Source organism: Sarcophilus harrisii, chromosome 2 (genome assembly GCF_902635505.1).
Source record: "Sarcophilus harrisii chromosome 2, mSarHar1.11, whole genome shotgun sequence".
NCBI lineage: Eukaryota > Metazoa > Chordata > Mammalia > Dasyuromorphia > Dasyuridae > Sarcophilus > Sarcophilus harrisii.
This window is the reverse complement of record NC_045427.1, coordinates 334,663,465-334,675,168: the sequence shown is the minus strand read 5'-3', so window position 1 is coordinate 334,675,168 and position 11,704 is coordinate 334,663,465.

The window sequence follows — 11,704 nt, the reverse complement described above, 5'->3', positions numbered from 1 at the left end:
GTTTTATTACCTCATTGCCTAATCTGTTTTCCTTCAATTTTTTTTCTTCTCATTGCTATTTTATTTCTAGTATGATACTGATATGATAGAGTTTGGGGAACCTATTTCTCATTTATTTATCCAGCATTTGAGGGAAGTCAAATTCTTTATAGCTCTAATTGTCCTGGCCCACAACCTGATCTATATGCCCACCCATCAGTAGTCGTGCTCACCTGCCTTCGGGCTCCAACCTGGATCACACAGAGACAGACCAACCAGGAGGTGCAAATTTTCTTTATTCAGTCATCCTCTCAGTGGGGATAGCAGGAAGCAAGAGTACAAGAGCTTAGGAGCACACTAGTGCAAGAGAGTGAGTTCTGCTCAAGGCTGTCTATGCTGCTTTTCTTCCAGGATTGCCCTGCCCAGCCCATTTAGAACTGTGTAGGCAAAGCCCCCAGAAGGGAGGCTTCTGGTGCATCCCTGGAGGAGATCTAGCAAGAGGACATGCCCCTTGCCATCTTAAGAAACCTTAACAGTTCCTTTAACTCCTATAAGATACAACCTCCTACCTCAGAGGCCAAGCCCCTTTTTACCTTCTGGGCCTGCCCTACCAGCTGACATGGTATATACGGTCCATGGCACACCGCAAAAAGAGAGCAGTGCCTCATTGCCCCTAACAACTCCCCCTTTTTTATTAATAAGACTAAATGTTCTCATGTGGATGAGAAGCTTTCCATAAGCACCTCTCTGGAATGTTTTAAGAATACGTATAAATCATGCTAGCAAAGTAGGCAAAAGCAAACAGCAAAGAAAACAGCAACAGAGCAAAAGAAGCAATAATACAAAAATGGCTACATAGAACCCATGGCTACAATAGAAAGGGATGGGAAAGGAAGCATGTTGGATCCAAACACTAAGCCAGTCCAGCAAGAGTAGTTATTTCTCTGCTATGGTGCTGTATCTGGCATTTCTTGGGTCATCTCCTTCTCTTATTTTTCAACCCTTGTTTTAATAGGTGCAACTTTCCCTGTTCTTCTCTCTGGAATTCAGTGGCTTTCACCATCAGGATCTGCAAGACATAAATATCCTGGCCCTCTCCAAAGCACTAAGGATGGACCTTGCCAATGTCCTTTCTTGTCCTTGCAAAGGACGTTTTGTATGTTCTTTGGTGCTTGAAGTACTGATTTCATGGGGCCTAGTTTTCTGTCCTGTCTATAAGATTGTGCCAAATATATCATTCCTGGAAAGATATTGGTATCCCTGTCTAGGCACAAAAAATTTATAAGTATATAAGATCTTATCCACATCTACCTGTGTGGGTCATTGTGGGTTCTGTCTACTTCCTCCCCCTTTCTGTTTAACAAGGGTGGCCTTCAAAGTACAATGGGCCCGGTCCACAAGGGCCTGACCCTGTAGATTATAGGGAATCCTTCTAACATGTTTAATGGCAAATGCAGCAAAGAAGGTGGCCATTTGCTGGACCATTGTTGGTCTTTATGGTATTAGGAACTCCATGAGAAAAGAAGCAACTATATAAATGTTTAATGACCGAATCAGTATTCTCATGAGAGGCCACTGTGGCCCAAAGGAATTTAGAAAAGTTGTCAATACAAAAATGGGTGATCACATGGTCCACATGTGTCACATCTATTTGCTACAAATCCTTGGGGAATAAACCCCCCTGGGGATTAACTCCTTTACTAGGTGGAGGAGGGAGAAACGGAATACACTGAACACACTACTTCACTATCTGTCAGAATTGTTCCTGGGTGAGGCCATAAAGGCAACATAGAGAATTAGTGGGTAAGTAGAGAAATTCTTGGGCACATTCAGGGGGTGTGGCGACCATGAGAAGGGAGCATTGTAAAGTATGGTCCGCCATCTAATTGCTAGCAAATATGCCTCTTGCACAGCATTGGTGAGAGTATACATGCAGGTTGTAAATGGAATGTTTCCTAGTCTGTAAAATCAGCTGCAATTCAGCAAGAATGTTATAAATTGAAACATTCTGAGGTTGTAGAATAGCATCCTCAATGCTTCTGAGCACTTTGACAGCATATAAGCTATCTGATATGATGTTAATGGGCTCAGGATATCTTTTACAGGCCTGAAGGAGAGCAAAAAGCTCAGCTTTCTGGGTGGAAACATAAGGAATCTCTAACACCAGAATTTCTTTTGAGCTCTCATGATAAATTGAGGCCTTGCGGTTCATAGTGGCGTCAGTAAACACATTTGCACCTTGCACAGGCTCATCAACAATTGTCTTACGAGAGGGCTGAACCAGAATATGGGCCAGCAAGGGAAGGTTTAAGCATGTAGAATGCTGGCTTAATGTAGTCATTGAGCACAATACACACCGTGGCCAATAAGTTTGCATCATGACTTCTCTAGCTCCAGTTCAAAGGATAAGTACAGTAAGGGTCTTTTCCCTGTTAGATGAAAAGTTCTTTTTACTGCCTCAAGGGCAAGTTCTCCCAGCATTTCAATATAGTTTGGTAATAATTTCTGTGGTCTTTTCATGTACACATATTCCAAAATTTTACAACCTTGATGTAGTACTGCAAAAGGACTTTTTTGGTTTACTAAAGAGACCTCTATGGGATACATGGGATCCCACCTCGCTGTTTCAGATTTACAAGCAAGGGCAATGATCTTATAAATTATGTCCTTCATGGAGGAGGTGCATTTACAAGGGGAGTTTAGATCAGACTTTCCTTTTAAGATGTCATATAAAGGCTGTTTCAAAGAAATAGGAATAGGAGCACGAGTCCTTAACCATTCAATTTGTCCAACCAGTTTCTGAAATAGGTTGAGAATATTCACCTTGTCTGATTGTAAGTTAGTTATCTGACTAGTAAGTCCAGAAGTCCCCATGCGGAGCCCCAGGTAAATGATGGGATAGTTATGTTGGATCTTTTCTGGGGCTACCACCAGTCCATGTTGAGTGAGAACGCTTATGGTCTCTTTAAGCTGGGCAGAGAGATCTTTCCCACTGCTTGTTGATAACAGTATATCATCCATATAATGCAGTATCATGGTATGAAGCCACACCTTCCTAATTGGTTCTAGCACTTGCACTATGTATACCTGATACAAGGTAGGGCTACAACACCTTTGAGAGTTCACACATTAGTTCACACATTTGGGAGATTTCAGGGTTCAGTATGAGATATCCAAATTCACACCTCCCACAATCCCACTCTCAGAGGAGGAGTCAATCTTTGAGTTTACACCTCTAAAAAAGCATAAAAAGAGCTTCAGTCAGTCAGTCAGTTTGGAAGATTGCCAGGAGTTGGAGTTGAGCTAGAGGCAGAAGCTGGCAGAAGGAAAAACTAGCAACAAGAGCTCTCAGAACCAAGAGACAATAAAAGACTGTACTTAAATCCCTGGCTGCATTTGAGATGATTATTACTTGGAACTGAAACTAAGGCTGCTTTCAGAAAACCTCCCCAAGAAACCTGCACCCAGAGAACAATTATATTATAGAAAAGAAGAGAACACCACAGAAAAGAGAGGGTTGATCTTCACATAAGGAGTCTGACAGTATTTATATTTCCTATAGCCTTGTTGAAATAATGACTGCTACCTCTACTTTTTATAAATTCAGTTGGAAGGAAGGGTGGAGCCAAGATGGCGGAGAAAGCACATACGACTTTCTAAGCTCCTCTAATAACTTCACGACCAGTTATTAAATTCAGCCTCAAAAATAGCACTTGATTGTAAAATCCATGAGGATTAGAAGTACAACTCACCAGCAGAAGATAATCTGGGAGACTGCCAGGAAAGGTTTGTCCTGAGGGGTGGAAACAGACCTGGGCAAACAGGGAAATAGGAGAGGCTAGCAAACAGAGATGCAGGAAAGGGTTAGAAAACTGTGATTAACTGTGGTTAGAAAACTACAGAGGCGACTCTGGTATAGACTGATTGCTCTGCCTTGGTTGCAAAACAGCAGATCAGCAGAGAAATTAAAGCCAAAGGCAGAAAGTACCCTAAAAAATGCCAGAACCTAACAGGATCTGGCTACACCCACCCAAAACTGGAAGTAAGGGACTCAGCCCAGACTGTAACACAGCTCTGCAGCCACATTACACAATATGGGGTTTGCTCAGGGCAATTACAAATCTGCACAGCAGGTGGGCACAGTCTGGGGCAGCCTCTAATCTGCACAGTGAGGGGCTCGGCCTGGGACAATAGAAATTCTGCAGCACGACTGTGACTGTGCTTCCCTGGGCAGAGACACTTCCAGTCCCTGTGGGACTACTTGCTGGTCAGCTGCTAATACCCACAGCTCCCTGGTGGGCTTTGGCCTGGGGTACTGACTGCTAAACATCTAGCCTCAGAGCAGTTGCTATCTGCACAGCCAGTGTTCTTCACTGGGCACTTCCACAGCTGGGTCTGTGCAAACCTGGTCTGAATCACTTCTGGTGAGGGGGAGGGGGAACTTTTTTTCCAAAGCACTCCCATACCTCACTGCTCTTTGCAACCCATTTATACCTATCCCTGCTTTACAGAGGAAGCTGATAACCTTCTTTCCCTGAAGGCAGAACCTAAAGGCTTTAAAAAATGAGTAAAAACATCAAAAGGACAATCAATAGCTTCTGTACAGAAAGATAGTAAGTTTGCAACCCCAGGGAGACTAATAGCAAACAGTATCCAGACAAAACCCCAAAGGGGAATGTTACCTAGCCCCTATCACATAACCCTCTCCTAGAAGAGACCATTAAATGTCTTAAAAGAGAATTAGAAGAAAAATGGGGAAAGGAAAAAGAAGCTATGCAAGAAAATAACAACTTCCTGAAATGTGAATTGAAAAAGGTAAAGAATTCCCAAGAAGAGCAGGAAAACAGAATTTGTGAATTGGAAAAGGTAAAAAAAACATCCCAGGAAAGTAGGATTTGTGAATTGGAAAAAGAAAATAACTCACTAAAAAAAAAAAAAAAAAAAAATTAGTGAAATGGAAAAAAATCCATAGAGCAAAACAACTCTTTTAAAAACTCAATTGGACATATACAAAAAGAAGTACAAAAAAACTAATGAAGAAAATAACTCATTAAAAATCAGAACTGAACAAATAGAAACCAATGATTCTTTGAAACATCAAGAATCAAGCAAAACCAAAAAAAAAAAAAAAAAAGATAAATTGGAAAAAAACATTAAATATTTACCTGGAAAAATGATAGACCTGGAAAATAGATCTAAGAGAGATAATCTGAGGATTATTGGACTTCCTGAAAATTATGATGAAAAAAAGAGCCTAGATACTATTTTACAGGAAATCATCAAAGAGAACTGTCCAGATATAATAGAATCACAAGGTAAAATAGGCATTGAAAGAATGCATCAAACACATTCTGAAAAAGATCCTAAAATAAAAACTCCAAGGAATATTGTGGCCAAATTTCAGAACTATCAGATTCAGGAAAAAATACTACAAACAGCCAGAAAAAAAAAAAAAACCAATTTAAATATCGAGGTGCCACAATAAAGATTACCCAAGATCTGGCTGCCTCCACATTAAAGGATAGAAGGGCCTGGAATCTGATATTCCGAAAGGCAAAAGAACTTGGAATGCAGCCAAAGAATAAACTACCCAGTCAAGCTGAGCATTTTCTTCCAGGGAAGAAGATGAACATTTAATGAAACATGTGAATTCCATTTGTTTCTAAGGAAAAAAAACAGAACTAAAGAAAAAATTTGATCTCCAACCATAGGACTCAAGAGAAGCAAAAAAGGTAAAAGGAACTCTTGAGAACTGTATTTCTATTGTAGATATACATAAAGACTACCTGTATAATTTGATTTTACGGATATAACATAAAAAAGGGAAGTAGAAATGGAACAGCGATAGTGTCAGAAAAAGGAGAAAGGAGGGATAAAAAGAGGGAAACTACATCCTACAAAGAGGTAAAGAAAACCTATCATATCTGAGGGAATTTAGCAAGGAGGAGGAACATTGTGTGAATCTCACTTTCATCAGAGTTGGCTCAAAGAGAAAATAATTTACATATTTGTTTTACAGAGAATCTTCTCTCACCTCATTAAAAAGGGGAGAGGAAAAAGGAAAAGGAAAAGAGTAATAAGGGAAGGGTACAAGAAAGGGAAAGAGATTCAAAGGGGGAGGGAGGGATTCTAAAGAGGGTGAGTGGCATGATACAAGTGGAGCCCATAAGTTTAAAACTGGGAAAGAGGGTTGGGGGGGCAAGAAAAAAAATTCAGTTGAAGCAAAGATTTTACTTTAGTCCCTCATTTTCATTCCAAGTAATTTTTTTTCAAATGTTTATTGTAAATATATACATATGTGTAGATATATACATACACATACACAAACATATATATATTTGGATTCTGCTTTCTAATCCACTATTATGTTCTTTTTTTTTTTAATAGGTGAAGATATCAGATATATATAGTGTTCAAGGACAACTAGCACTTCTGGCAGGGGAGCTTCTCAGGCTTTTTCAGGACTTTTCATTTACCTTTGGTGTTCACCTGACACTCAACTATTACCATGGCTTCAAGAATCTATACCATACACAGGGGATAAAGCCTCAGCAATCATATATAGAATCCCTTACTGAATGTTTCATCTTATAAAAATGTCTTTTGGCATGAGAACAGAAGAAGAGCTTGCTGTTAAATAGGCACTCCCTTAGAGCAGAGCCAAAATGTAAGGACAGGGACTTACCCAATCTCTCCTAAATTATCCTCTAAACAACTTTTTTCAAATGTCTCAAAATAATGGAATGAAACAGTACTTCATTCCAAAAATTCCAAAAAAACTCAGTAGATCTATAGGAAAAGTCAATCTCATCAGGATGAGAGTGGAGTACAGTGCAGTACAGTGCAAGCCACTCTTGTCAAGGCAACAAGAGAACTTGGGACCAAGTAAATTAGTGGTGGTAGGATGGCATCTAGATCTTCCAGCTCACAGAGAGTAAGGAGGTGACACCATTGTTAGGGGAATTCCTCTCTCCAAGATATGCCATGTAGCCTATATGCCACGTCAGCTTGAGTAGGGTGGGACCCAGGGAAATAAAAGGGGCATGGTCCTGAGGTGGGAGGTTGTACTTTGAAGGAGTTATAGGAACTTTATAGGTTCCTTGAGGTGGCGAGGGGCATGTCCTCTTGCTAGATCTCCTCCTTGGGTGCAATGTCAACTTCACACACCTCCTTCCTCTGGCTCCACCTATGACAGTGTTGAATGGGCTGGGCACAGATAATCTGGGAGGAGAGAAAGCATAAATAGACAGCTCTGAAAGGAACTCACTCTGTTGCTTCCTTCTACCCCTACTGATATGATGACTGAATAAAGACAGACTGTTTGCATCTCCTGATTGGCTCCTCTCTATGCTTATCTGACTAGGGTCTGAAGACTGGGATGTGTGGCCCTGACAAAACATGCTCCATTTAGTAAGAAGTGTGCTTGGATAGTCCAACACACACCATGTCCGAAAAAGATTGCAAGGGTCCCTTTACTGTCACTAGATGCAAGACTCTGTTGCATTGTTCATAAGTGTTTTCAGGTTGCAATAGTAGTACAAGAAGAAGCATTTAAAATAGCAAGGGCTGTGATCACAGTTTCAGGGTAAAAAAGAATGCTTGTGATTGTTATAAACCAGAGCAAAGACCAGGACAGCAATGACCACACTTCTCCATAGACCATACCTCCTTAGAAGAACCAAAAATGTATAAACCCCCAAAGCTACCTCTGAAAACAGTGGCACAAAAAAACCCTGAAGCTTAGGATAGTGTTCTGCTCTACCTTGAGAGCAGAACCCAGTCATGAAAAAGACTGGGAAAATTGAGCAAACAACAAAAAAAGAATCTGATTATGGATTATATACTAAGTTAAACAAAAACTCATATGGAGACCACAATCTCTCTTTTTTTTTTTTTTTATTTAATAGCCTTTTATTTACAGGTTATATGTATGGGTAACTTTACAGCATTAACAATTGCCAAACCTCTTGTTCCAATTTTTCACCTCTTACCCCCCACCCCCTCTCCCAGATGGCAGGATGATCAGTAGATGTTAAATATATTAAAATATAAATTAGATACACAATAAGTATACATGACCAAACTGTTATTTTGCTGTACAAAAAGAATCAGACTCTGAAATATTGTACAATTAGCTTGTAAAGGAAATCAAAAATGCAGGTGGGCATAAATATAGGGATTGGGAATTCAATGTAATGGTTTTTAGTCATCACCCAGAGTTCTTTCTCTGGGCATAGCTGGTTCAGTTCATTACTGCTCCATTGGAAATGATTTGGTTGATCTCATTGCTGAGGATGGCCAGGTCCATCAGAACTGGTCATCATATAGTTATTGTTGTTGAAGTATATAATGATCTCCTGGTCCTGCTCATTTCACTCAGCATCAGTTCGTATAAGTCTCTCCAGGCCTTTCTGAAATCATCCTGTTGTTCATTTCTTACAGAACAGTAATATTCCATATTATTCATATACCACAATTTATTCAGCCATTCTCCAACTGATGGGCATTGGAGACCACAATCTCAAACATATATCCAAAGTCTTAAAGAGAAATGTGAATTGGTGTCAGGGACAAAAAAGAACTGGAAGAGCTCAGAAAATATTTTATGAATCAAATAAGAGAGATAGGAGGAGAAATTGGGAAAAGTATGAAAAGGATGCAAGAAAATCATGAAAAAGAGTAAAAAACTTGATAAATGAGGCACCTCAAAATACTGAAGAAAACGTCCTAAAAATCAGGATTCTCCAAATGGAAAAAGAGGCACAAAAGCTTACTGAAGAAAATAATCCCTTTTAAATTTTTTTTACATTTTTCTCGTTACATTGAAACAATTTTTTTACATTTGTTTTTAAAACTTCAAGTTCTAAATTCTTGTCCCTACTTTCAGCCACCTTTAAGAAAGTACATGTGAAATTATGCAAGACATTTCCATAAAAGTCAAGTTGTGAAAGAAAATTTCTGGTATGCTAGTTTCCCAATGCCCTCTCTTCCTACTGACAAACTTTCCTGTTGACCTTCCAAGACAACTTTGATTTCTCTGAGCTGAAAAGTCTAGAAATCTCCAGTGCTGCTAGGTCCATAGGCTTTCCTGCTTTGCTTTGCTAGCACTGAGGTCAGGACTACACTGGTAGTACTTGTATTGGAACTGAGTGCTGGACTCCCACCTTGATTCCACAGATCTTTTATGCTGATCTTCCAAGTCATCCTTGGTGTCTGGGCTCAGAGGTGTGGAAGCTACTAATTAGTATTGCCACTAATTTAGGGGTCTTTAGACCCTGTTCCTTCTTTGCTAGTGCTGGGGCTAGGGCAAGACTGTGCTGTGCTGGCACAGCCTGCACCAAGACTGCACTATGGACACTCACCTTGATGCCCCAGACCTTTCATGTTGATTTTCTAAGTTGTCTTTAGCTGAGAAATGTTCTATTTTGTGTTTTTTGGTGTCCTGATGCTCTAAAATTTGTTCATTATTTTAAGCAATTTGGAGCAGTCTGGGAGAGAGGTTGGTATATGACTGCTTTTAGTCTTCCATCTTAGCTCTATCTCCAAAACAAAAATTTCATAAAAATTATAATTGGGCAAATGGAAGCTAATGACTTCATGAGACATGAAGAACAACATAAGAAAATCAAAAGAATTGGGGAAAAATTATCTGGAAAATAGATAAAGGTCCTAGATGCTCTAAAATTTATTTTTTAGAGCAATTTGGGAGAATCTGGGAGAGTAAGATTGGTATTGAACTGCTTTAGATCTTCCATCTTATTCTATCCAAATGCAAAATTTCAAAAATTTATAATTGGGCAATTGGACAGCTATGACTTCATTGAGCATAGAATCAAATAGAAATCTTAAAGGATTGGGAAAATTATCGAAAATAGATCAAAAAGTTAATTAAGAATTATGTTTTTGAAGTGGTAAGAAACTGGAACTAACACATTGTTGGTGGAACTGCAACAATCCACATTTGGAGACAATTTGAACATGTCAAATTTATCAATTATGATACTTGACACATGTTTATTGGGCCTATTCCCATAGAAATCTAAGGAGGAAAGGACCAGAGGATAAATTTTTTAGGAGGCTGAACTTTTCAATAGTGGTAAGAAACTGAACTGGAACCAGGATGCATCAATTGAGAATGGCTAATACAGTATGTATAAATGATCAATTTATGAATTATTTTTCTAAGAAATGATAGGAGGATAATTTAGAGTTCATCTTGAAGAAACTAGTGAACCGATCTAGACAAAGAGCTGAACAGGAGATTGATTGTGATGGCAAATATATATACAATGATCAATTCTTTGATGTAATTGATTTTTTTTCAACAATGAATGATTAATTGTCAGTTTCATCTTGTGATAGAAGAGAACCATCTGCATCAGAGAGATGGATGTTGTGATCACAACTAACATTTCACTTTTATGTTACTTGTATATTGTTTTACTTACTATTTTTTTGATCTAGAAGTTTTTCTGATGAAAGGAATGTAAAATTTATACATATTGGATTTAAATAATGTTAAATGTTGTAAATTATTGATTGCTATGTTTGAAGGGTGGAAAGGAAATCTGAACACAAGGTAGAATGTTCATTTCCATGCATAGTTTTGAAAATAAAGCTTTATAAAATAAGAATTATTATTTTCTTGATGTCCATGATTCAAAAGAGCTTCAGACATTTCAAAATTTGAAGAAAACTTATTATTACTAGAATCAAAGTTAAAAAAAAGAAAACTGATCACCCAAAAGATTTCAAAATTAAGAAAACTCTCTAAATTATATAGTCAAATTCAAGAGCCACTTCAAGAGAAATAGACAAGCATCAAAAGAATTGAAATACTGAACAAGATTCAGATAATAGAAAATTCACCAGTCAATTATAAGGATCTGAAATTCGAAGCCTCATTAAGGGAAAAATAGGATTAAACAGAATTACCTACCAGAAAACATATAATTACTTCAAAGGAACAAATAGGATATTTGAGAAATTCACAGGACTTTCATCAAGTGTTCTTGATGAAAAGACCTTGAATGAATAGAAATTTGATTTTTAGGAAAAATAGATTTACCAAATTTACTACCAGAAAAAATTAGTAATTTACATTTTTAAATCAAATTGGACAAGAAAAATAGAATTGATAGAATGAAGGACTTTGTAAGTGTTCCTAATGAAATGATCCTGGAGCAATTATTGAACTTTTGTAGTTTTTAAGAAGAACTGTAATCTCCAGATTTTGCAAGAAAATTTAAATGCAGGAAGATTTACATTTAAACTTCAAACTGATTAAGATAAGAGGGTGATAAGGATATACTCGAAGAAGTGCTTGAGTGTGGAGAGAGAGTTCCAAAGAAACTATATTCTTGTAAAGTATTTGAAGCTTTTATTTAGTTTATGCATGGTATTCTTCAAGAACTGATCAAACCTTTTCCAGTTTTCCCTTCCAACATCTCCAAATGCGCATAAGGAAGGATTGACAATACATTTAAATATGACTTAAAGATAAAGTAAATAGCAGTATACATGTCTAACAGTGTTTGTAGTGGTGGCAGGAGCAGAGTTCAAAGAAAGCCTACTATTTTTTTAAAAATTATTATAGCTTTTTATTTACAAGTTATATGCATGGGTAATTTTACAGCACTGACAATTGCCAAACCTTTTGTTCCAGTTTTTCCCCTCCTTCCCCCCATCTCCACACCATAATGGCAAGTTGACCAATACATGTTAA